This window comes from Pan paniscus, chromosome 9 (assembly GCF_029289425.2).
Source record: "Pan paniscus chromosome 9, NHGRI_mPanPan1-v2.0_pri, whole genome shotgun sequence".
Taxonomy (NCBI): Eukaryota; Metazoa; Chordata; class Mammalia; order Primates; family Hominidae; genus Pan; species Pan paniscus.
This window is the reverse complement of record NC_073258.2, coordinates 108,008,497-108,032,501: the sequence shown is the minus strand read 5'-3', so window position 1 is coordinate 108,032,501 and position 24,005 is coordinate 108,008,497. Positions and strand designations below refer to the sequence as shown.

General features: G+C 41.1%; 1 protein-coding gene across 1 annotated transcript in view; it reads left to right on the top strand.

Annotated features, from left to right (window-relative positions):
* The window catches only part of CWF19L2 (CWF19 like cell cycle control factor 2), a 177,952-nt gene extending 171,303 nt beyond the window's left edge, over positions 1–6,649 (top strand). The window contains exon 16 of the mRNA XM_063608255.1: positions 6,134–6,649. The gene's annotated coding sequence lies outside the window, so the exon portion shown is untranslated. The remainder of the gene's footprint in view (positions 1–6,133) is intronic.
* Positions 6,650–24,005: the final 17,356 nt, after the last annotated feature.

Sequence of the window (24,005 nt, the reverse complement as noted above, 5' to 3'; positions counted from 1 at the left end):
ATCATGAGTGAACTCCCATTCACAATTGCTTCAAAGAGAATTAAATACCTAGGAATCCAACTTACAAGGGATGTGAAGGACCTCTTCAGGGAGAACTACAAATCACTGCTCAACGAAATAAAAGAGGATACAAACAAATGGAAGAACATTCCATGCTCATGGGTAGGAAGAATCAATATCGTGAAAATCGCCATACTGCCCAAGGTAATTTATAGATTCACTGTCATCCCCATCAGGCTACCAATGACTTTCTTCACAGAATTGGAAAGCACTATTTTAAAGTTCATATGGAACCAAAAGAGAACCCGCATTGCCAAGTCAATCCTAAGCCAAAAGAACAAAGCTGGAGGCATCACACTACCTGACTTCTCAAACTATACTACAAGGCTACAGTAACCAAAACAGCATGGTACTGGTACCAAAACAGAGATATAGACCAATGGAACAGAACAGAGCCCTCAGAAATAATGCCGCACATCTACAACCATCTGATCTTTGACAAACCTGACAAAAACAAGCAATGGGGAAAGGATTCCCTATTTAATAAATGGTGCTGGGAAAACTGGTTAGCCATATGTAGAAAGCTGAAACTGAATCCCTTCCTTACACCTTATACAAAAATTAATTCAACATGGATTAAAGACTTAAATGTTAGACCTAAAACCATAAAAACCCTAGAAGAAAACCTAGGCAATACCATTCAGGACATAGGCATGGACAAGGGCTTCATGTCTAAAACACCAAAAGCAATGACAACAAAAGCCAAAGTTGACAAATGGGATCTAATTAAACTAAAGAGCTTCTGCACAGCAAAAGAAACTACCATCAGAGTGAACAGGCAACCTACAGAATGGGAAAACATTTTTGCAGTCTACTCATCTGACAAAGGGCTAATATCCAGAATCTACAAAGAACTCAAACAAATTTACAAGAAAAAAAACAAACAACCCCATCAACAAATGGGCGAAGGATATGAACAGACACTTCTCAAAAGAAGACATTTATGCAGCCAAAAGACACATGAAAAAATGCTCATTATCACTGGCCATCAGAGAAATGCAAATCAAAACCACATTGAGATACCATCTCACACCAGTTAGAATGGTGATCATTAAAAAGTCAGGAAACAACAGGTGCTGGAGAAGATGTGGAGAAATAGGAACACTTTTACACTGTTGGTAGGACTGTAAACTAGTTCAACCATTGTGGAAGTCAGTATGGTGATTCCTCAGGGATCTAGAACTAGAAATACCATTTGACCCAGCCATCCCATTACTGGGTGTATACCCAAAGGATTATAAATCATGCTGCTATAAAGACCCATGCACACATGTGTTTATTGCAGCACAATTCACAATAGCAAAGACTTGGAACCAACCCAAATGTCCAACAATGATAGACTGGATTAAGAAAATGTGGCACATATACATCATGGAATACCATGAAGCCATAAAAAATGATGAGCTCATGTCCTTTGTAGGGACATGGATGAAGCTGGAAACCATCATTCTCAGCAAACTATCGCAAGGACAAAAAACCAAACTCCACGTGTTCTTACTCATAGGTGGGAATTGAACAATGAGAACACTTGGACACAGAAGGAGAACATCACACACCGGGGCCTGTTGTGGGGTGGGGGGAGGGGGTACGGATAGCATTAGGGGTATACCTAATGTAAATGATGAGTTAATGGGTGCAGCACACCAACATGGCACATGTATACATATGTAACAAACCTGCACGTTGTGCACATGTACCCTAGAACTTAAAGTACAATAAAAGTAAATAAATTAAATGTTCAGTCCAATATATTAGGAAATGCTTCATTCTGAGGTAAATACTTCTGTTGCCTTCCGATTCTTCGGTTAGAGCCTACAGTGGGTGGTCCCCTACCCTCTCTGGAAGAGGGTGTGGTTGACTTTTTTCTTTTTCATTGCCCTCCCTCTTTCCACTAGCTACCCATATTTCTGACTGCTCCAGAGGGAATTACAACTTGGAGTGGAAATGCAGAAAAGAGGCGAGAGAGTGTCATTGAATAGGTCTTCAGATGACCTTAGTCTCTCTGGGTCTAGCAGATGTTGAAAGTGGACCATACTGTGGCTGTTCTCATGGCACTCTGGAGGTTCCCTGCTGGTCTCACTGAAAGTTCTCTGCAGGCTAGAGGTGAAAGAGGTAGAGTTGGGCTTTTGCCCTTTCCCTTTGGGGAATGGGTGGTTCTCACAGCACTCAGTGGCTTTCTCCAAATAAATATTTTTACGAATCCTCTCTGACTTTCCACTGCCTTGATTCTTTTATATCCTTGATGTGTCCTTAGAGTTGTCTAACTTCCTTTCAAAGTACACAACTCGTACTTTACTTTAGAGTTTTATCTATTTTATGATGGAGCCTCAGTGAAAACTCCCAATTTAACATTTCATTTTCCTTAAATTCCTGGGTAACAGTGCAGCAGTGCGAAGAAGCTAGAGGTGGTGAAGTCAGATTTAAATTTGATTTTAGATTTTATGACTAGCTTTGTGATTGTGGAGAAGTCACTTAGCCTATTTTTTAAAATGAAAGTAACATATATCAATAGGATTGATGTGGGATACAAACAGGGTACCCTGTAAATCATTAAAGCTTGATCATAGTAAGTGCTCAGTAACTTGTAGTTACTACTGTTATCTTTCCCTTTTCTGTGAAGAACAATCTAACACCTTCAGAGCTGGCAGATTTAGGAGATGAGAAGAAATTTCCTTGGAATGGATATCATTATTCTTATGGAAGGCCCCCATACTGTAGCAATGGTGGAACACTCTGTGGCTTCACAGGTAGTGGACATGAACCCAGGAACGGGAGTAGTAGAGGTGACAGGATCGACTATGAGTATCTGAGATATAACCAGGTGAGACTTTGTGGGAGCAAAGTCCTGCATGATCCTGCTGTGGAAAGTTACAGTGAAATCTGTGTTATTACTGATACCGTGAGCCCATCATCCCCACAGCCAGTGGTTCAAAGTGAAGAGAAGAGCGTATCAGATTTCATAAGATGTAGAATTATGTTTTCTCTTCTTAAGGGAGCAACACTAAAATGGTTGGAATGCTTTCAGTTGCAAGCAGAAGACTACCTAAGAGTGAAATAAAGATTTTTAATTATCTAACATAACAAGAAGTATAGGCAACTGTTTGTGTTGGTACGCTGACTGCATGATGGTAAGGCCAGCCTCTCTGCGATTCTTTTAGCCTTCCATCTTGCTCACAAAATGTTTTCTGCCTTTCCAGGCATCAGGTCTTCATCAAAAGCAGGAATAAGTGGGAAGAGTTGGTGTCAATCATGTATGTGCTTTTGTCAAGAAAGTTCAAGTTTTCTAGAACCACCCACTACCCTACCGAGACCTCGGTGTGTTTGCATCTTACTTATCAGGGTGGTGTCACGAGGCCACAACCACTAGCTGTAAGGGAGGTTGGGAAAGCCTCTCTGGTGGAGTTGGGTGAGAGTGAAGGAGTTGGGAACAGGGGTTGTGTTCATCAACGGACAGAGTCTGCCACAGATGCCATCATCTTTTTGGGTGTGAACATCATTCTGGATACTTCAGAAAACCAAAACCCCAGCAAATCCAGACAAGCTCCAGAAATGCTCCCACAACTTAGAGTAATATGGGTAAGAATGATGAAAAGAAAATCAATATGGAATTACAGGTTAGAAATTCCAGAAGAAAAGACTGAGGCAGATGGAGGAGAAGGAACAATCAGTTAAATAGTGACACAGGCTCCCTGAACTGAGGATAGATTATCAGGTCAAAGCAGCTCACCGCATTTGAGGTAAAATTAATGAGTATTAGCTCATAGTTGACACGTTGAATTTCAGATTTTAAGAAGAAAAAAAGTCTAATATCCATCCTGAGGAAAGTATGTTATCAACACAAGAAGAAAAATCATGTAGGCATCTGATTTCTTCACAATATTAACAGTTAGAAAATGGAAACAATGGCTGCAGATTTTTGAGGGAAAATTATTGACTTAATAATTTCTGAACTCAAAGAAGACTTCACAAATAATTTTCACACATGCACAGCTTTTAACTACTTCACTCATATACTTTCATGAAAAAATTACTCCCCCAATTTTTTAGGGTAAAAGGAAATGCACCAAAAGTAAACAATGAAATATATAATAGAAAAGAAGTGGCTGGGTGCAGTGGCTCACGGATGTAATCCCAGGACTTTGGGAGGCTGAGGAAGGTGGATCACCTGAGGTCAGGAGTTCGAGACCAGCCTGGCCAACATGGTGAAATCCCATCTCTGCTAAAAATACAAAAATTAGCTGGGGGTGGTGGCGTGCACATGTAATCTCAGCTACTCTGGAGGCTGAGGCAGGAGAATCGCTTGAACGCGGGAGGTGGAGGTTGCAGTGAGCTGAGATCGGACCATTGCACTCCAGCCTGGGTAGCAGAGTAAGACTGAGTGGCAGAGCAAGACTCTGTCTAAAAAAAAAAAAAAAAAAAAAAGGTATTATTAAGCAACAAAGTCACTGAAAGTTTAAGTAACTGTTTTGGCTTTGAAACTTTTGTGACTTAAATATTCTCTAACTAGAAAATACATAATATAGATTAATATCTGAGATATTTAAAAGAAAAATTGTGAAATGTGGAGAGGGAGGATGGAAAAGGGAGGAAATGAACCAGCTAAATTTTTAATCTTTCGCCACTTAAAAGACAAATAATGGAATAAAATTATTAATGTGGTATTAATAGACTCTTTCCCCCAGCCCACATGAGAAAATGTTATCTTGCTTGCCAGACTTTCCCCTGCCTTATGTTACTGCCAAACTAGTTCCTGTGTTTTGGTCACATATAATTGGAAGATGCACAGAAAAGGATGTGTCCAGAGATGCTGAAGGAGGAGGTTATACATTGGGAGAAATGAGGGAGATAGGAAAAGTCAGAAGTTTCCCAGAATGGAGTGGATCAATTTGAGGGCTTTTCTCCCCCTTTGGGGTTTGAGTTGGTGAATAAGAAGCACAAGAGGGTGTGGGAGAAAACTGAATAGGAGAGGAAAGGAGATTCAAGATGTGTTCATGGGGGTTATGCATCAGAACCTCTTTACATCCTTTGAAAGATGAAAGTAGAACATGCAACTCCTTTCTTAAGACTCTGTTGAGTCTTAAAACAGTTAACATTCTGATGAACTTTGCTAAATTTATGATGCTGTGCAGAGAAGGAACCATAAAGATGACAGCTTCAATAGGGTTACACCTGGAGGATTTGTCTAAAATTGTGGACGGAAAGCACAGCTTTCAGCTGAAATTTTAGAATAAAACCATTGCTTTGTCACTGGAGTCAAGAGTATGTTATTACCAGACTTTACAATAATAGTGGCAAGGAGAGAAGCTCCAATAGCAGCTGGGATAACACCAGACATGTCCTGGTGGATGTGCTGAAATCTGAGTTGTAAATGATGTCTCATGGGGAGTGGATGTGCCAGCTGCAGAACTAAACTTATATAGTGCTATGCAACTTCACTAAATTTAGAAACTCTGAAGGAATCCTTTGCAACATAGTGCAATGAAAATTATGTTTTACTGCAGTTCCACAGATCCCCAGTTTCTCAAGCAGTTAGACCTCTGCAAATCCTCAGAGGAAGCCAAAGCCAGATCTGGATAACTCAGACCTTGGCTGACCAATCCCTCATGCCAGAACTGGGTCCCATGGGGACATGGCGATGGCCAGATAGACTGAATTTTAGAATCACCTATAGGCTGTTTTCCAGAAATGGAAAGTAATGTGTCAGAGACTGAAGAAAATCACTTTACATTATGGTTAGACAAAGTTCACAGATGAACAGGATTTAGCATCAGAGAGATGTTTCCAGCCTGAAGTTTCTTAGGATCTAAAGAACTGAGCTTTATGTACAGGGTGAATCAGAGACAGTGACCATTGAGTGGTGTTTGCTAAACTCAGTGTGGTACAGAGACGGGCCACATGAGTCATCATTTCAATAGGGTGGCAGACATTTTTATTTGGGATGTTGGTTAGGAAGTGTATGTTCAATGATTTTTTAAATATTAAGTATAAGATAAAAATGCTAGTAGAGTCATTCTCACTAACTCTGTTAGAAAATTCCTGGAGTAAATTTTGGTTTGGTTGGTTCTCTCTAAAGATTAATACCCACTGGGGTCACCACCAGAAGAAACCAGAGAATGAAAACAGCACCTACTAATGCCAGGAAGGCAGAGCCCAAATAAGAAAACACTCCATGTGGAGTGAAAGCTGCAGGATGCTCTTTTTACCTCCCGTCTATGTGATTTGGTCAGCCTTACAAGTAAGTGGGTACCAAGTGGTAACTACATGAAAGAGAACAAATAGAATATTTGGGGTGACCAATAATGCTTAAAGTGTTACATGTTGTCAGTTATAATTTGCATTAATGTTTCCTCCTATTTAATATATATTGATAGAAACTGTAATAGGAAATTCTAAAAATGGGATAAAATAGAACCACAATATGAAATTCTAAAAATAGAATTTTAAAATGAAATTTTAAAAATTCTGAAAAATGGCTTTGAGGGTGCAATCACCAGTTTCATGTAGTGTTAAGCACACAAGCTTTGACGAGCTATAAGATCTGGGAAAGCACACCTCTCTGAGCCTCAATTTCCTCATGTGTGAACTGGAGATAATAATACTTACGTTATATGGTGCTCAACAAAGGTGGTGTGTGTATAATACATATCATAGAACAAAGTGCTTAGAAAATTATATTCTAATATAATGGTATTATTGTTGTAAGTGTTGTATTTTGTGGTATATAGTACAGCTGACGTTGATTGTATACTAAAGGAGAGTTTACAAGCTAAAAAATCTATTATATTTTCTCCCAAAGAAAAGATTGGGGGATAATAATACTCTTGGAGAGATGAAGAAAGAGTGGGCAGATGGAAGGTGCAGGTATGGATTGGTGATGATCCTGACCAGCCAGAGATTTATACATGTAAACTTGGAGAAGATGGGCCTGGAACTGCAATTTGGAGGAGGAGTGCTCTTTGGTGGAGAGGAGTCGTGAATGTCAGTGTGTGCCTAACAGTAGGAAATTGAGGAGAGAGGATGATATTTGGTCTCGAAGTGTTCAAGCAAGAGAGAAGAGTGAGTGGCAGACTTGAAAACCCTCTCTGTGAAACTCAGCTAGTCTCCCTGCGTGTGCACTGTGGCATTCTCATTGTTCAGGTCTCATCATCTCTGGCTCTGACTTTCCCTTGCTTGGGGTCCCACACACTTTGGCAGACCCTCAGGTGGACTCTCACACGAATCCCACGTGTATTCCAGACACTGTTTTGTCATAAGTCCAGTCTCTACTTTTAGTCTCTCAGGTATTGGCCACAGTTTCTGGTCTGCCTAGAATTTCTCAGCATGGCTATGCGTGTCCTCATTATACACATTACTTTAGGGTGTGTAAGTGTGTAGACATTTGACATGCATGGATATGCACATATACATTATTTTGGTGGAGGATATAAGGAGTTTGCAGTATGTGCCCAGTTCTCTATTTTGAAACAGAGTCCTTTAATTTAGATGCCTTTTCTATTATACTGGGGAAAATGATAAAGTAAAACAAGTGGAATGGAGGAGCGGATAGGGCAGAAAATAAGTAGGTGCATCACAGTAAGTGAACTGAAGAGTTCCCACTTCTATCAGTGATCTCACAAAGAGGTGGTTTTATTCTTAATAAAGCAGCATTTTATCATTATAAAGAATCATAGAATATCAAGTTATTTAACAAAATCTTCCTCACCTGCTATAGAACTCTGAGTACAAGTTCATATTTTCATTCAAATAATTCTGCTTTTTCATGAGATGGGGCAGAACCCCACAAATCAATTTCCCTAAGTGGCTGAAGTTAAGAGAGAAAGTTTTTCTAAGAACCCAACTGGAAATCTGTTATGAAACTTCAGCAGAATGAGCTGTGTCAGTGTGGAGTCCAATTTAATCATTACCTCATTTGTCTCATGCTAAGTCTTTGCTTCCACTTTTCTTCATACTTAGACAATCAGTGTCTTAACTTTATAGTTTTAAATGAGCTCCCTCTAGACACACATCAAACACTTGAAATAATGTACGTTATGTAAAAGAAATGGTCCAAAGTGAACACCCAGTGAAAATGTGAATTAAGACTAATCTAATCTTAACCTTCCAAAATAAGATGACTCTACATCTCTAGAAAGACTTTTATTCTTCTTTTTCTCCTCACCTCTTATTCTCACCCAGATAAAATAAATCCTATAAATTTATAGCCCATATTGCTATCAAAGTTTATTAACATGATGATATGACAAAGGAAAATTCCAACACAACAGATTTAAATATCTATACTCTGGGCACATAAATATTATGGTGGCCAGCAGAAGCACAAAAGCTGCAATGCTGTTTTGGTTTAGAAGGCTCGGTTTGAGACTAACCCTTCAGAAAAATGGGGCACTGTTATCATAATTTTTTTTTTTTTTTGAGATGGAGTCTCGCTCTTGTTGCCCAGGCAGGAGTGCAGTGGCGTAATCTCGGCTCACTGCAACGTCCGCCTCCCGGGTTCAAGCGATTCTGGTTACTCAGCCTCCCAAGTAGCTGGGATTATAGGCGCCCGCGACCCCACCTGGCTGATATTTGTATTTTTAGTAGAGACGGGGTTTCACCATGTTGGCCAGGCTGGTCTCGAACTCCTTACCTCAGGTGATCCACCCGCCTCAGCCTCCCAAAGTGCTGGGATTACAGGCGTTAGCCCCCGCACCCGGCCCATAATTGTTAACGTTTAGCAAGCACTTCCTCTGTGCCATGTTCTATGCTAAATATTTTTATGCATTATCTTGTAGAGAGCCAGCAAAGGGATCATGACCAACTCAGCATTCCACTGGCAGCTATAAACAGCAAACTGTTTATCATGAATGCAGGATGTGAACAAAGTCACACTGCACCTGCCGCCAAAAGGTTTGCTGAGGGCCATCACTCCCTGGCGCCGGGCTTCTTGAAGTTATCTAATGGGAAATGTAGTGCCTATTGTTTGAAGGATGCAGTCTCACAAGCCTGCTGTGAACCAAATGGCCGAGTGACAATTACCTGACAATCACCCCCCCTTTCTCGTTATCTCTTTTACCTAATAAATTTGGAAGGCTGAAAAAGCTCAGGGCCCTTGTCCACTAGAGGCAAGGTGCCCCTTTACTCCTTCTTCCAAATATACTCTTTTGTCTTTGTCTTTTATTCCAGCGTTCATCTTCCTTTGTTCAGTCCACCAGGGATTGTGGTCAGTTACACTATCTCACTTAATTTTCACCATCACTTAACTAGGTAGATACTCTGAATGCCCCTGTTATTATTAACACCCTTATTCTACACTTGAAGGAGCTGAGGCTTTGAGAGGATAAGCAATTCAAGTCACACAAAGGCTGCATGTTGTCCAGTTCCAGAGGGTACAATCATATCATCGACTAGGAGATAGCACCCCTTGGAGGTGAGGAGTCCACACTTGGCACAGTTAACACAATCGTCCTGTGGGTGACGTGCAGTGCTAACATTCAAGTTCAGATCCTTGTGACTCTAGACACCAGGTGCTCTCTGTGCTATATATAAAAGAAGTTGGAGGCCCTGTTGTAAGGAACGAACACAATTCCTAATTCTAGAGGACAGAAAAGTAAGTCCTGTTAACAGCCTTCAACGTGGAATCTGTAGAGAACTTGTATTATCTCAGGATCTTCTCATTTGAAAATGAAAATGGTCACACCCACCCTTTTCTTATGACGCAAATCACTGGTCAGTATTTTCATTTTCCAGCAGTCTTCAAAGCTGTAATCCAGATGGACAATAATCTAGATGTAATTACTATATTAAGCATAAATCAGGTTTGTCATGAACTCAAAGGATAAATTCCCTTTGAGTTCATGACAAACCTGATTTATGCTTAATTCTATATTATTATTAAGGGACAAAGTCTAAAGAATCTCCTATGTTTGTGTTTCTAACAATGAAAATGCAAGGGTTTTAAATTTACACATTTCATTTCAGCATATTTGGTTGGAGACTCTTGAACCTTAAGTTGACTGGAAGCATACAGTGAATGTGTTCTTATAATTTATTCCATTCCATTTCCTGGTTAGCTATCTAAATTTTTGGCCTTTTGACTTTCACATTAAACAAAATAGTCTACACAATGCCGTAACAGCGTTCATCGCCTTTCAAAGCTAAGAATAGACAATAAATAGTCTGGCATTTTAATTAGACCCTTGCCTTCGTGTGCATTTCAGCTCCATTCTAGCAAAGCTGAATTATAGATGAGCGTTTGATGCGACTTCAAATATCCCCATTTCTTCAATTGTATCACAATAGACAAAACAGAAATGCAGGATGAGAGCAGTTTTGTTCATTTTTTTTCTTAAATCATATCTTGCTATTTTTTCCTTACAGCTATTTCAATTCAATAAATGTTTCCTATTCTTCCAGCAGTGCAATGATGCTTTTCAGTAGAGTACCTGTTCTCTTAATACATAGTTATTTTCTAAAATGTTGCTATTAGAAAATGAGATAATGAGTCCAATTTTCCCAGTCTCTCTGTCTCTCTCTCGTGTCTCTCACACCTGACAGATGGGTGCTCATGGTGCTGTACCTGGGCTGCCCTCCTAGGAACCTGGGACCAGCTGACATAACCCCCTCTCAGAACATGGAGTTGAATAGGAGAATTCACAGCCAGCTGCCTTGGATCAACCTACATCAAAGCTGGGCAGATTATCCAATTGGATTATTGGTTCAAGAAGGCTAGACAGAGAGATGAGGATCTAGGAGGGAGATAATAGGTTGAATAAACCCGGGAGATTAGGTGAATGCTTGATCATTTGAAGCAAATGGCAGGGGTCAGATCTAGAAATTACTGAAGCCTTGTTGTGATGCACGTTATATTACAAGTACAGGCAAGACTTGATTCCTACCCTCAGAAAAGGTCAGATAATGAGATAACTGCAGTCTGGGGTGACATGTTAGAATAAAGGTGTGCACAAGCTATTGTGAAGGAAATTAAATTACCTAAGGAAGATGGGAGCAGGAGGAAAGTCAGGGGCTGTTTAATAAGAAAGGATACATGGGAGCTGAGTCTTGATGGATGAATAATCTTTTCAATAAGCAGGAAAGAAGGGAAAACATTCCAGAAAGGAGCAACCCAGTGCAAAATCACCAAGTTTTCATATAGCAAATGGAGATGACAAGGATTTGGGGGTGGCTATAATTAAGGTGACAATGAAGGAGATCCAAGAACTGATACTGGCAAGGTGGGAAGGACCCAGTACATAAAGGGTCATCTGTTTTATATTCAAAAGTTAGGATTTTATCTGTGTGTAGTGGGAATCATTAAAGATCTAAAGGTAGGGAAGAGAGATAAATTGTTGCTTAGAAAGTCCACATTGTCACCCATGTGGAGGATGCCACAGAAGGACCTGACATTAGAGAAGGGAGGTTAGTTTATAGGCATTTGCAATGCTGTCAAGAGATGAAAAAGATCTGGACCAAGATAGTGGCAATAGTAGGTAAGAGACACATTTGAGAAATATTTTGGAGATAGAATTTTGAAAACAGGTCAAGGTTGAGTCCCAGATTTTGGATGGGTGAAGGGAACACAGGAAGAGAAGTAGTTTGAAGTGTGGTCAGGAGGGATGAACCAAATGAATTGGTTTTAGAGTTTTTGAATTTTCAGAGCTCTAAGGAGTTCTGGAGGATATTTCCAAGAGCAGAATGGACCTCAGGAGAGGGGTGATCCTGTAGATAAATAGGAGCATCAACTCATGGTAAGTAGTTGAAACCATAGCCTGGATGAGATAATGAAAGAGATGGTGATAGTGAAAAAAAATAAAGGCCAAGGACAAAGCCATGGAGAACACTATTATTAAAGAGGAGAATGGAGAGGATGCTGTTATGAAAGTCAATCGCTGTGGAAGTTTTAAAACAGTGACATTTAACATTGTCAAAAGAATCTGAGATTAATTGAAAGGTTGAAAAGCATTTGAGAATTTGTTAGATTTGACAGCAGTGGTCTTAGCATTTCAGTGGAGGGTCAGTTTTGGGTTGGGGAGTAAATGAAAGGTAAAGAAGTCAAGATGGTGACTACTCAATGTTTCTAGAGGCTTGACTATGAAGAGAAAACATGATTTATAATAGCTGGATGAGATAGGCAGGTCATGTATTATCTTCATTTAACAGATGATAAAACTGAAGCTCCGAGAGGTTGTAATTTTCCCAAGGTCGACCACTGGTCAGTAACAGAACAAAAACTAAGTCTCTGGTCTTCAGATTCCCAATTCAGTTCTCTTCTACTTGTCCACTGAATATTTGACAGATCCCCTAGTGCAGGGTATAGGATCACAATCAGTATACATGTGACTATGGTATATTTCACCCAATGGTTAAAGTATTAAAGTGGGGGTAGGGGAAGGGAAGAATTGTTTTTCCTCTTGGTCTGAACTTGTGAAATGCACACAGGAAAAGTTCATTTTAAGCCTCATTTGGCATGTTTTCTTGGCTGGGTGTGAATATTCCCAGCAGCCAAGTCCTGTTTTCTTCCTTTGCTTTATCCCTGACAGCCTTGTGCTCCTACTGTGATTTCAATTCATGACTCGAACAAGAATGATGAAAAGTAAATTGCATTCTCATGTATATTGCTATTAGAGGCTAATTACGTAGCTGTCTGAAATCCTTTGTCACTTGGACAATATGCATTGGCGGAACCTTATTTCCTTGATTTAAAAAAAATACATTTTATTTGGTGTTTTCTTTAGAGATTAAAGCAACTGTTCTTGCAATGATGCACTGGCTGTTGGAGTCAGAACAGCCATCTGCACTAATGAGGATTACATAAACGTCCCTTGCTCTCATGTAAAGATAAACCTCACATCCAGGCGTGAGGAAACTAGGTCTTGTTCCTAACTCAGATACTATGGACTTAGGTCAACAATGCTGGCCTTCTTCACCAAAGACATAGAATCTTTGAATTAGATGCAGTGCTTTGCAGTGCTTGGAGACAAAGTTCACCAGAAAGATGGTATTGATCTTAGAAAAGATTAAGCTAGGCTGGACATGATGGCTTATGCCTGTAATGCCAGCACTTTGGGAGGCCAAGGCGGGTGGATCACCTGAGGTCAGGAGTTTGAGACCCGCCTGACCAACATGGTGAAACCCCATCTCTACTAAAAATACAAAATTAGCTGGGTGTGGTGGTGTGTGCCTGTAATCCCAGCTACTTGAAAGGCTGAGGCAGGAGAATCACTTGAACCGGGGAGGCGGAGGTTGCAGTGAGCTGAGATCATGTCGCTGCACTCCAGCCTGGGCAACAAGAGAGAAACCCTGTCTCAAAAAAATAAAAATAAAAAAGAAAAGATTAAGCTAAAGAGTGCATTCATGGCTGGGCGCGGTGGCTCATGCCTGTAATCCCAGCACTTTGGGAGGCCGAGGCGGGTGGATCACCTGACGTCAGGAGTTCGAGACTAGCCTCAACATGGAGAAACCCTGTCTCTACTAAAAATACAAGATTAGCCAGGCGTGGTGGTGCATGCCTGTAATCCCAGCTACTTGGGAGGCTGAGGCAGGAGAATTGCTTGGGAATACCAGCTACTTGGGAGGCGGAGGTTGCGGTGAGCGGAGATCGTGCCATTGCACTCCAGCCTGGGCAACAAGAGTGAAACTGCGTCTCAAAAAAAAAAAAAAAAAAAAAAGAGTGCATTCACATATCTTATGAATTAGCCTGGCTCCCAAATGGACTTTTTGTCATAAATACTCAAACACAAATCTTTATTTCTCAAGCAACCCATTTGCCTTGTCCTGTGAGAAGTAGCCGATTAAAAATGGGCATTTTAGGCCGGGCACAGTGGCTCACTCCTGTAATCCCAGCACTTTGGGAGGCCAAGGCGGGTGGATCACCTGAGGTCAGGTGTTCGAGACCAGCCTGTCCCAAATAGTAAAACTCCATCTCTACTAAAAGTACAAAAAAAACTAGCCGAGCATGGTGGCGGGTGCCTGTAATCCCAGCTACTTGGGAGGCTGAGGCAGAAGAATCACTTGAACCTGGGAGGTGGAGGTTGCAATGAGCTGAGATCGAGCCATTGTACTCCAGCCTGGACAACAAGAGTGAAACTCCATCTCAAAAAAAAAAAAAACGGAACTTTTTTTGGAACAGATGCTAAGCTTCTTAAGGATAAGAACCTGTCATACTTTTTTTGGTAATGATTAAAATTATTAATAAATTATATGCAATTAAAACAATTATCAAATTCATATGCACACATATTTATATGTAATAATTGTAATCCTATAGATTAACAAATGAGTTAATATTTATTATTTGTTTTGCATATTGTCATGCCCAGTAAATAATTTCTGATTGGTTTCATTCCATTCAAGATTCATTAGTAAAATAACTGCAATTTGTAAGCTGAACTAATTCCAACTCAATCAAAGAAGCAGTACTGACAAGCGTCAGAGAAATCTGCCTTAAGGAGTCTTTGGCTGAAGAGCTATGTTGAATATATGACTAGAAAAAACAACACAAAGATGAGCGTTTTACTTCAATATTTTTTATGTTTTTTTTTTTTTTTTTTTGCCTGTCGGTTGGATTTACTATCCGGTTATGGCTGATCACAGTGGGAGACATAGGTGCAAATAAAATACATATTTATGAGCTTTGTTTATTTTATGAGGTTATTGAATTCTTTTATAAAATAAGAACTTAGCAGTGCTAAGATTTTTTTTCTTTCATTCTACATCCTGAAGTTCAGTCCTAGCCTGTGTCATCCAGTCATTTCCCAGCATCCCTGTATATTAGGAGGAAATAAGTCTAATATTTAAAAACTCTAAGTGGCATTCAGGAGAGTTTCGAATTTTTAATGTGAACATACATTTTCTTGAGCCAGAAGCCCTTCATCACTTCTCAGCTTTGTGAAAAATATTCCCATTTTCAGTGTCACCAGCCAACCTCCTGGCCTGATCCCGGCTCTGGCTGAACCAAGAGAACTTGTGTTCAGATGGCTAAGGAAGCAAGATTCCAAGTTGGAGTGGAGGCAGTGTGGCTGCCCACGAGGTAAAAGCACCCCAGAGTTCTTCTCAACTTCACAGCTGTCTTAAAGCTGTGCTCAAAATCTTCATAAGCTGTAAGTGCAGACGAGGAATACTAATTTGCCAAATATGTTCGGAGACTTTATTGCACAACATGGCTCGAATCCTGATTTCCATTGATTGCCAGGAAGTGTAGAAAAGCTATATCTTTGGAGCAATGGCAAATTTTGCCATCTGTAAAAGTGAATGATATTTCTATTTTAATGAATAAATTTGAAGACAATATTTGAATCCTCATTTCGTCAGTAGAGTACAAGCCTAGCCCTGTACCCGACATAAAATGCGTGCTTAATAAATGCTTGTCAGTGGAATAAAGGGAGCTGTACCTTGCTCACTGCATTTCCTACTTTCTCTACTGTATTTTTAACTTGGAAAGAAATGAAAGCACCTGCACATCATCTTCATAGCCTGTGCTGCTCTTTATCCTAATTTATTTTTTGGAGGCTCAAACTAGTCAAAAAGCATCAAAGGAGAAAAGTAATAGGTTTACCTCTTTCTCCAGTCTCTATAATCCACTCAAAAACAATTTAGTTACATACAGCAAAGATAGGAATCTGTAACACTGAGCCTTCATGTATAGCCTCTTTATCTTCTACATTCTCTAAGGAAAATTCTCTCAGGCAAATTATATGAAAATCCTGAAGGACTTGTGGACACCTGGTAGCTAAGATCAAGTGAAACAGAAAATAAAATGATTCTTCACTCTTGGAATGAACTGTCAAGTCTCCTTTCCAAATATAATAGGCTGTTAAATGGGACATATGCTGTTTCCTTCAAATTCCAGCTAAAGCCTCAAAGCTAAGGATGATAGAGGCAATGTACCCACACTTTCTAAAAAGAGATGCCAGACTCATCCACGCAGGGCCTGCAAAAAGATAGTGGAAAGGTACCCATCATTCACCTCCAGTCTGTGTAGGAGGCAACTAGAATGTCAAAAGACATTTTGGTACTTGATAAAGGTTGAATAAATGTATTAGAAGAAAAAGAATGATATAAGGTAACACAGGGTGAGAATAATATCAATACAAAATAAGAGTATACAGTTATAGAAAGAAAGTGGAAAAAAATTATACACCATGAGAATCCTGTTGAATTACATGAAATTTTATACAATTTTTAATTTTGTAATTTTTGTAAATCCTTATAAATGGATCTTATCTATTCCCTAATGTTCCCAAAACAAGTATGTAATGTACCTGACATGGAAACTCAGATGTGTGTATGTGAACATGTATGTATGTAAGTTCTATGTTTATTGGGCTTTATTTTCTACACATTATGGCCTCACCAACCACTTCTTCTTCCACCACCACATTTCTCAGTCAAGAAAAGGAAGAGTATTAGAATGTAATATTCTTAACATTTGCAGTGTTTCTGGAATTGTTGAGAAAACTACTTATAGCCCATAGAAACTATTGTATAGGGATGTCATGTGAGAATATTTCTGTTGTCCCAGGATTTCAAAGTTAGGAAAAGAAGTGTCCACATACACCAATATTCTAGGTCCAGAGAACTGCCAAAATTGGCAGCAGCCATTTATCCACATAGCTGACTGAAAATATTCTAGTTCAGAGAATTGGCCTAACATGGCCTCTCTGCTCCTCCATCTGCCTTTGCTTTTCTCCCACTCCTCATACTTAATATTAAGGATGGATCTAGGACAGGGGAGGCTGCCTTTGGTAAGTGAGATGCAGTGCATCTGACAGACTGACTCTATTTTCTCCCCTCAAGACCTTCCTGTGTAGAGGACAATAGGGAGTGCCATCTTTTCCTGCAGGGAAGGGAGAAAGGCCCCAGGAGGAGGAAACCTTTGTAAAGATGAGAGAGAAGGCTGGAAGAAAGAGAGACCTGTGTGTTAGTCTCCAGTTGAGTCCTTGTCTAAATAGTGGGCCTGTTAATCTGCCTGTGTTACCACAGCAGGAATAAAGAGAACCCAGAAGATTATTGCCAGGGTGAGGGGACTGACAGGCAAAGGAGGTCAGAATTTCTTCTCTACCTCGAGGTGCAGAGGATGAATCCCACATGGGATGATGGGTCCCAAAATGTCACAGCTCATAAATGGCTGCCGGGGTCTAGGGAGTGCTGCTGAGGAGCAGGCCCCCCCATTAGCAGGGCAGGTTTGAATGGCTACCAGCCCACAGGAATCCCACAGAAAGCGCTCTAAAGAAGAGGCCCTGAACACCCAACAAGGGAGCTGAGGCCTCCCTCAGTTGGGGAAGGAGATGTCTGTTTTCTCTCTTCCTCTTTCCCACCTGACAGGGAGTAGAAGGGGTTATGTGAGGGCCAGGCATGTCCCATCCTCCACCACAAGCTGCTAGAACCACAATCATGAGGTGAGCCTGAGATGGGGCTGGAGAGGGAATGGAGTAGGGGAAGTGCTTTGACTCATATATGATATTGAACTTTAAAAATGAACAGAACTGATTCTTAGACATTTTTGGGACATCTAAACTAAGACATTTTTGAAAACCAAAAGTGACTAAAATGTTATGAAGCCTACTCAAGAGGAAGGATGGGTTTGGCCTAGTATTATTGGGTAGTAGCTATTAGGGAAAAAAATGTGTTTTTTTCCCCCCCCTAATCTCAGCAATTGAGACTCTTCAACACACTGATTGCACCATTTGACATTCGATTCCTTTGGAAACCAGCCTGAATCTTGGAGAAAACCAGTTTTTTGTTTTTTTTTTTTTTTTCCTAGCTGGTTTTAAAAACAATTGCTAATGGGTGACAAGATCTGCTTTTCTGGTGACAGTCTTTAAAAGGTGCTCATTAGCAGTTGATATTTAATGTGAGTGCTTCCTAATGTAACTTCATTTAGAGTTATTTTTATTTAATGAACCCTGGAAAGCTGTAATGAAGCTACACACCCCTGTTGTTTTCATGCAGTTCCTGGAGCAGAGAAATTGTACAGACCCCTGAGCACAGCAAAGGCGTGAGAAAGGCATGAGTAAAGTTGGGTTGCAGCAGGTGGAGACTGTCTGTCCTCTTCAACATCAGTATAGGAAAAAAATAGCAGTTTCAGAAATGATGACTTTATGTGAACTAAAGTTAAGCAGATGTAAGCTGGAGTGGGAGGATGAGTCCCACAGTCAGAGAGTAGTGATTTGATCTCTTCTTTTCTCCCTCTCCTGTCTCCCCTCCTAGCCTGTCCAGATCCCATTTATTTTCTTTATTAAGGCTATCTCTTATTTATTCAAACTGTCATCCCTCAACTAAAATCCATATTTTTTTCTCCTGCTTAAATGAATTGTGAGTGTAACAGGTAGCCTATTCAAGGAGAAATTAAACAGTGTGCCCGTTGAGAAACATTCTTTAAATGTCCACAGTGAACATCACAGGTCACTCAAAATAGGTCTTATACCGAAAAGTGTCATATGGCAGCCTCACCTTAGTTCTGCAACATTAAGTCAATTAGATCATGTCGAGAGTCTCTTTTAGTTCTGTGTTTGTAAGGAGCTGGTCATCTTGTCTTAGGAGATGAGTGTAAGAAGGTCTTACTGAATTTGATTGGCTGAAGAGAATGACTTAGCCCTGAAGAGGTAAGACAGACAGTGACTCTGGGCACTGCAGTTAGGGTCACTTCAACCCGGACACGGTGGCTAGCATTACAGTGCCTGGTTTTTCCCCAGGATGTGACTGTGAGGGTAAGCTATGAACCCAAGCAAGAACCTCACCATAGATATGCAGAGTCCAAACGTGGCATCATTGTGGGAAGAAGCCCATGGAACTGTGCAGACTCTTCTTTGAGCTCAACTGAGAAGGATATGAGCAGAAAGTAGCTTTATTCTTGCACACTATTGCCTTTAGGCAAGCTCTATTGACACCTTCTTCCCTACTTCTGCATGAAGTCCTGGGTAGATCACATGGTTTTATCAAATCATTTCAGCTACCAATGAATACTGCCATTTTTCTGGTAATAAAAGTGTAGACCAGTCTCATATATAAAATTTAGTCTCTCATCCAATCCAAAGTTTCTCCCCTTCCCCAAGTGAATCCCATCCAGGCTGGGAAAGCTGCAGTGGAAAAAACATCATGGTGATGCTTTAATTACGTCCTTCCCCATCCTCAATCCCCTAAGTCTCCTCTGGCTTTACCAGAGTTAGCAAACAAATAAAACACACCAAAAAAAAAAAAAAAAACCTTACTTGTGACCTGGTATCTCTGGAGGGTGTCAGATGTCCCAAAGCTAATCTTTTTCTCATGAAGCAGTTCTGTGGGATTGTCAGAGAATCCCATTACTGGAGGTCTCTTTCCCACTGTTTCCTGATACAGGTGCATCCCCCTATGAAGGGGGTCTGACTTTTTGAAGTCTGTCCTGCATAGACTGCTTTTTGGGGGTCACCTAGTCCTCCTGATGGCCCTTTTGGCTGGGATTTTCTTTTCTTTTCTTTTCTTTTCTTTTCTTTTTTTTGAGATGGAGTCTCACTCTGTCACCAGGCTGGAGTGCAGTGGCACGATTTCGTCTCACTGCAACCTTCACCTCCGGGGTTCAAGCGATTCTCCTGCCTCAGCCTCCTGAGTAGCTGGGACTACAGGCGCCCACCACCGCATCCAGCTAATTTTTGTATTGTTAGTAGAGATGAGGTTTCACCAAGTTGGCCAGGCTGGTCTCAAACTCCTGACCTCAGGTGATCCGCCCACCTCAGCCTCCCAAAGTGCTAGGATTACAGGCGTGAGCTTGGGACTGGGTGCAGTGGCTCACACCTGTTCACTTTACAAACTTAAAAAAAAAAAATCTGTTCCAAGCATTGGGAATATAGCAGTCAGAAAAACAGTCACAGAAACTTACAGCCTAGTGGGAAGACATCATTACAAATGATCACACAAATAAATTTTCAGCAGGTGTAAATCTTAGTCCATAAGCTCAACATTTAAAAATTTTTATTTAAGTCAGCTTAGATTTGTATTAGAGTTGTCATCTTGACCCACACTGAAAAATTCTATCTCAGCAATTCTTGTCTGCTCTCCTCACACTTCCTTCTGTCTCTCGCCAAAAGATACACAGACTTTTTTTGTGGCATCAAATACATTAGGAAAGTGCATCCCAGTAATGGCCACGTGGTCACACTGGATCATGCCCATGGACCACTGTGGCAGAGGGTCCCTTGTGGGCTGATGCTCTGCACTCAGGACTGGGAATCTTTGTGAGGATGGGGCACAGGCACCTGTGGTCCAGCTGTGCCCTTGGAGGTTTCCCTGCCTCCCTGGGTGCTGCAAGGAGTGGAGTATGTGCCGGCCGCCCTGCCACTCAATGAAGAATTACTCCTCTCCTGGCTGCTTCTTCCCTCTTGCTCTACATCTTCCCCTATAATCTCCTCAATGGGGAATTTTTAGGCAAAAACAAACATAAATTAATATCTCAATAAATTATTCTGCCTTAAGTAGTAAGTAGACTTCACACTAAGTACCAGGAAGGAAACAGACATGGAGCTGGCCATAAGTATAATAATGGGACCTATTAAATAATTTAGCTGTGGGATGGGGATGGGACATCAGAAAATGCTTCTCTGAGGACATTACATTAAAGCTGAGACCTGAGCAATCGGGAGAACAGAGTATCCCAGGCAGATGGACCATATTAGTTTCCTTGACTGCCATAACACATTGCCATAAAATTGTTAGTTTAAAATGACAGAAACTTATTCTCTCATGGTTCTGGCAGCCAGAAGTCTGGAATGAAGATGTTGGCAGGGCTGCACTTTCTCCAGAGTCACCAGGGCAGAATCTTCCTTTTTCTCTTCTAACTTATGGTGGCTCCACACATTCCTCAGCCTGTGGTTGCATGACTCCAATCTCTACCTCTATTTTCACGTCGCCATCTCCTCTTCTTGCTTTTCTTGTCTCTTATAAAGATGTCTGTCACTGGATTTAGGGCCCACCTAGGTAATCCAGAATGATCTCTTCTCAAGATCCTTAATGACATCTGCAAAAACCCTTTTTTCAAATCAGGTCACATTCACAGGTTCTGGGGGCTTGGTATGGATGTATCTTGTTTTGGGCCATCATTTAATCCACTATAGGGACTAACAACGCAAAGTCCCTGAAACCATCTTTCCTGGACTCTCAGAGTAGTCCACCCCAAGATTACTCCTTTACCATGCCATATAGCATTTGGATTATTTTATTTTGTGTTTGAGATGTTTTGCATCTCCAGAGCATACGTTGATTAGAGGCAAGAACTTTATATCTACTATGTTTGCATCCTACCCCACCTCTAGTGTCCAGCACAATATGGGCACTCGAGACACTTGAACTCACTTGTAGATTTAGAGCCATGTTTGTTCCCACTATTTGGGGGACAAAGCAAGGACATGACAAGTTTTGAAATGAAAATGAATAGTAGCATCCTAAATGAATGAGATTGCTCATCTGTGGAAATCTATTCAGGAAGAAATGATTCGGATGAGTGTTCCTGATAAGATGAGGGAGCTTCTCAGCTCCCAGCCAGGGACCCACGATGCTCCCTGCAAGAAGGAAGGCATCAATTTAGAGTGTAGCTAATGAAAGACAGGCTGTCATCTTAGAAATAGTGACATTTCTGTCTCAAAGGTATGTTGTAATGACAGAAGTCTTTGGTGACTTTAAGGAACATTGAGACAGCAAGTGTTTGGTAAGAATTCGTCATTGCCAATCTGTCACTGTCAGAGGCACAGAGACACTGTGTCTGGAGGATGTGAGCTTTCTAGTCACGTTTAAAGCGGCGCTGCCTAGTGAAGTAGGGATAAGACCAGCAGCATCTCCCAGACTCCTGTTTGAATTGCATGCTTGCCATGAATCTTCTGGTGACAAGTCGGTTTCCCAGGCAATTTGACAGCTGGGGGTGAGGTGACAGGAGTGGAGCCAGGGAGCTATACCCTACACAGTGGACAAGAGTCTGTCAGTCACCATTAAGGTCTGCTTTCTGTCCAAATGAAATTGGCTCTCATGGGTGTCTTGTGATTTTAGGGAGCAGGAATCAGTTCCCAGAATGTGGCTGATCCTAAGGAGAGCAAATACAGTTATCTGAATTTGCCATACCTGGAGCTAGATCCTGCTCTTTTGGTTTTCTGCCTGTGAGGGGGCCCAGCCTCAGGCATCCCACTTCTCTCCTACCCCTGAAGTTTGCTCTTTAGGAGAGTGTCTGGGGAGCAAGGGAAGGGAGGAAATAGCAGCCGATGAATAGGCCCAGCCTTGAAAATTGACTTAGCTGCTGAGGAATAGATGAGTTGAATGGGGTGAAAAGACAGAGAAGTGTATTGGGGAAGGTGGACATAATGTTTTCAGTGAAATCATGCTTGGAGCTAAGGCTTCTGCTACTGCTTGAATGATAGTACATTCTTCTTTTAAAGGCATGGAGATCACCTTCAAATAAATCAGACTAGAGACAATAATGCAACACAGACGCCAGACTCACAAATAAGCCTCTACAGCAGCACAATCCCAGGGATCTCTTAAATTTTCTTTAAGAAGCTGAGATGTCTTGGTTCCATTGGGCCCTAGTAACAATGAAGAAAATGCTGTTGAATTTATGGTTACATTTCATCTACTTACAAAGCCTGGAGAGGAATTTTTTTTTTAAATAAATAAAAGAAAACATACTTGGTTCTAACAGAGGCACTCTGCTTTTAGGCAGATGCACATTCAATTGCAGACTTTTCCTCCCCCAATTAGTGTCCAAATGAGTAACTCACAATTTCCATTTGCATGGTTCATTTTGTTTCCCAATGAAGTAAATGATTATTTCTTGGTTCAAAGGAAGTATTTTCAAGGACACCAAACACTGATAGCATTCTAATCCTTTAAAAATTAAAAACTTTTGCTTACAGTAATAAAATCAACATTTTGGACTGAGATTCCAGAGTGTTTGCTTTTTTACTCCCATCAGCCCTGGTGTATACACAGGTCACTCAAGGGCCTAATCTACCTCAGGCATGCTCAGAAAAACTGATGGGGGCAACCATGAGTTTCCCCTCTCTGGTTACATATGACCAGAGAACAGTCAACCTACAGTCTGTGAAGTGGTTTGGTGTGATGAGCTTTGTTCAAAGAAGGAGTTGGGTTGGGTAGATTCCCACTCTGTGGAACTCGAATGGAAAATGGGGGGATAATCAGGCAGCCTGTAGTGGAGTATGAAGCTGATGAGTAATATAATAGAAAGAGGTCGATCTGAGGGTCATGATGGGCCATGGGTAAGTAAGCCAACATTGGAAGTAAGTGTGAAATAAAAATAAAATTCCAAGCCCCCAACTGACGGATGGACCCTCTCCTGGCCAAGGAGAACCCAGAGTAACTTCGAAAACTGAGTCCTTGGCCGGGACAACATGGGAAGTCAGACGTGCCTGTTATGCCCCTTCCCTTACTAACTGCCATTGGGCTTTCTTCCCTAAGGGCTAAACAGAAACCAGCCCTTCCTAAAGACTCCATCGCTAGTATCAATCAGCTGCCTGTCTGCTCCCCATCCCTTTTGTGGTTTTCACAAAACAACCAACCAGCATTTCTTCCTGGTAAGAGACCACCAACCATGGTGTGGTTCTGGCCAGTCTACAGAGAATGTGCAGTAAAGGTTTTTGTGTCCTCTGCTTTTGATGTCGGCGGCTGAACATACCACCCTCGAGTCATGCTGATGCCCCATTATTTGTACATGGGACCCATGAAGGGGCGTGAAGCTCAATTGCACATGCAGGATTCTCCTTTAATAAATATTCATGACTCCTCTTGTAGCTTACTGAATATGCATATTCGGCCACCCTCCTCAGCATAAATTCCTGTTCCCTTTGCCCCTCCCTCAGAGTATCTGTTTCTGGCTTCTGGCCAGAGACTATGCTTCCCAGTCTATCAGAATGGCTGCACTGCAGGCTGTAGTCCTTTATGAGAAATAAAACTCTCCTTTCTAAACTTACGAACTTCTCCGTTCTATAGTTGACATG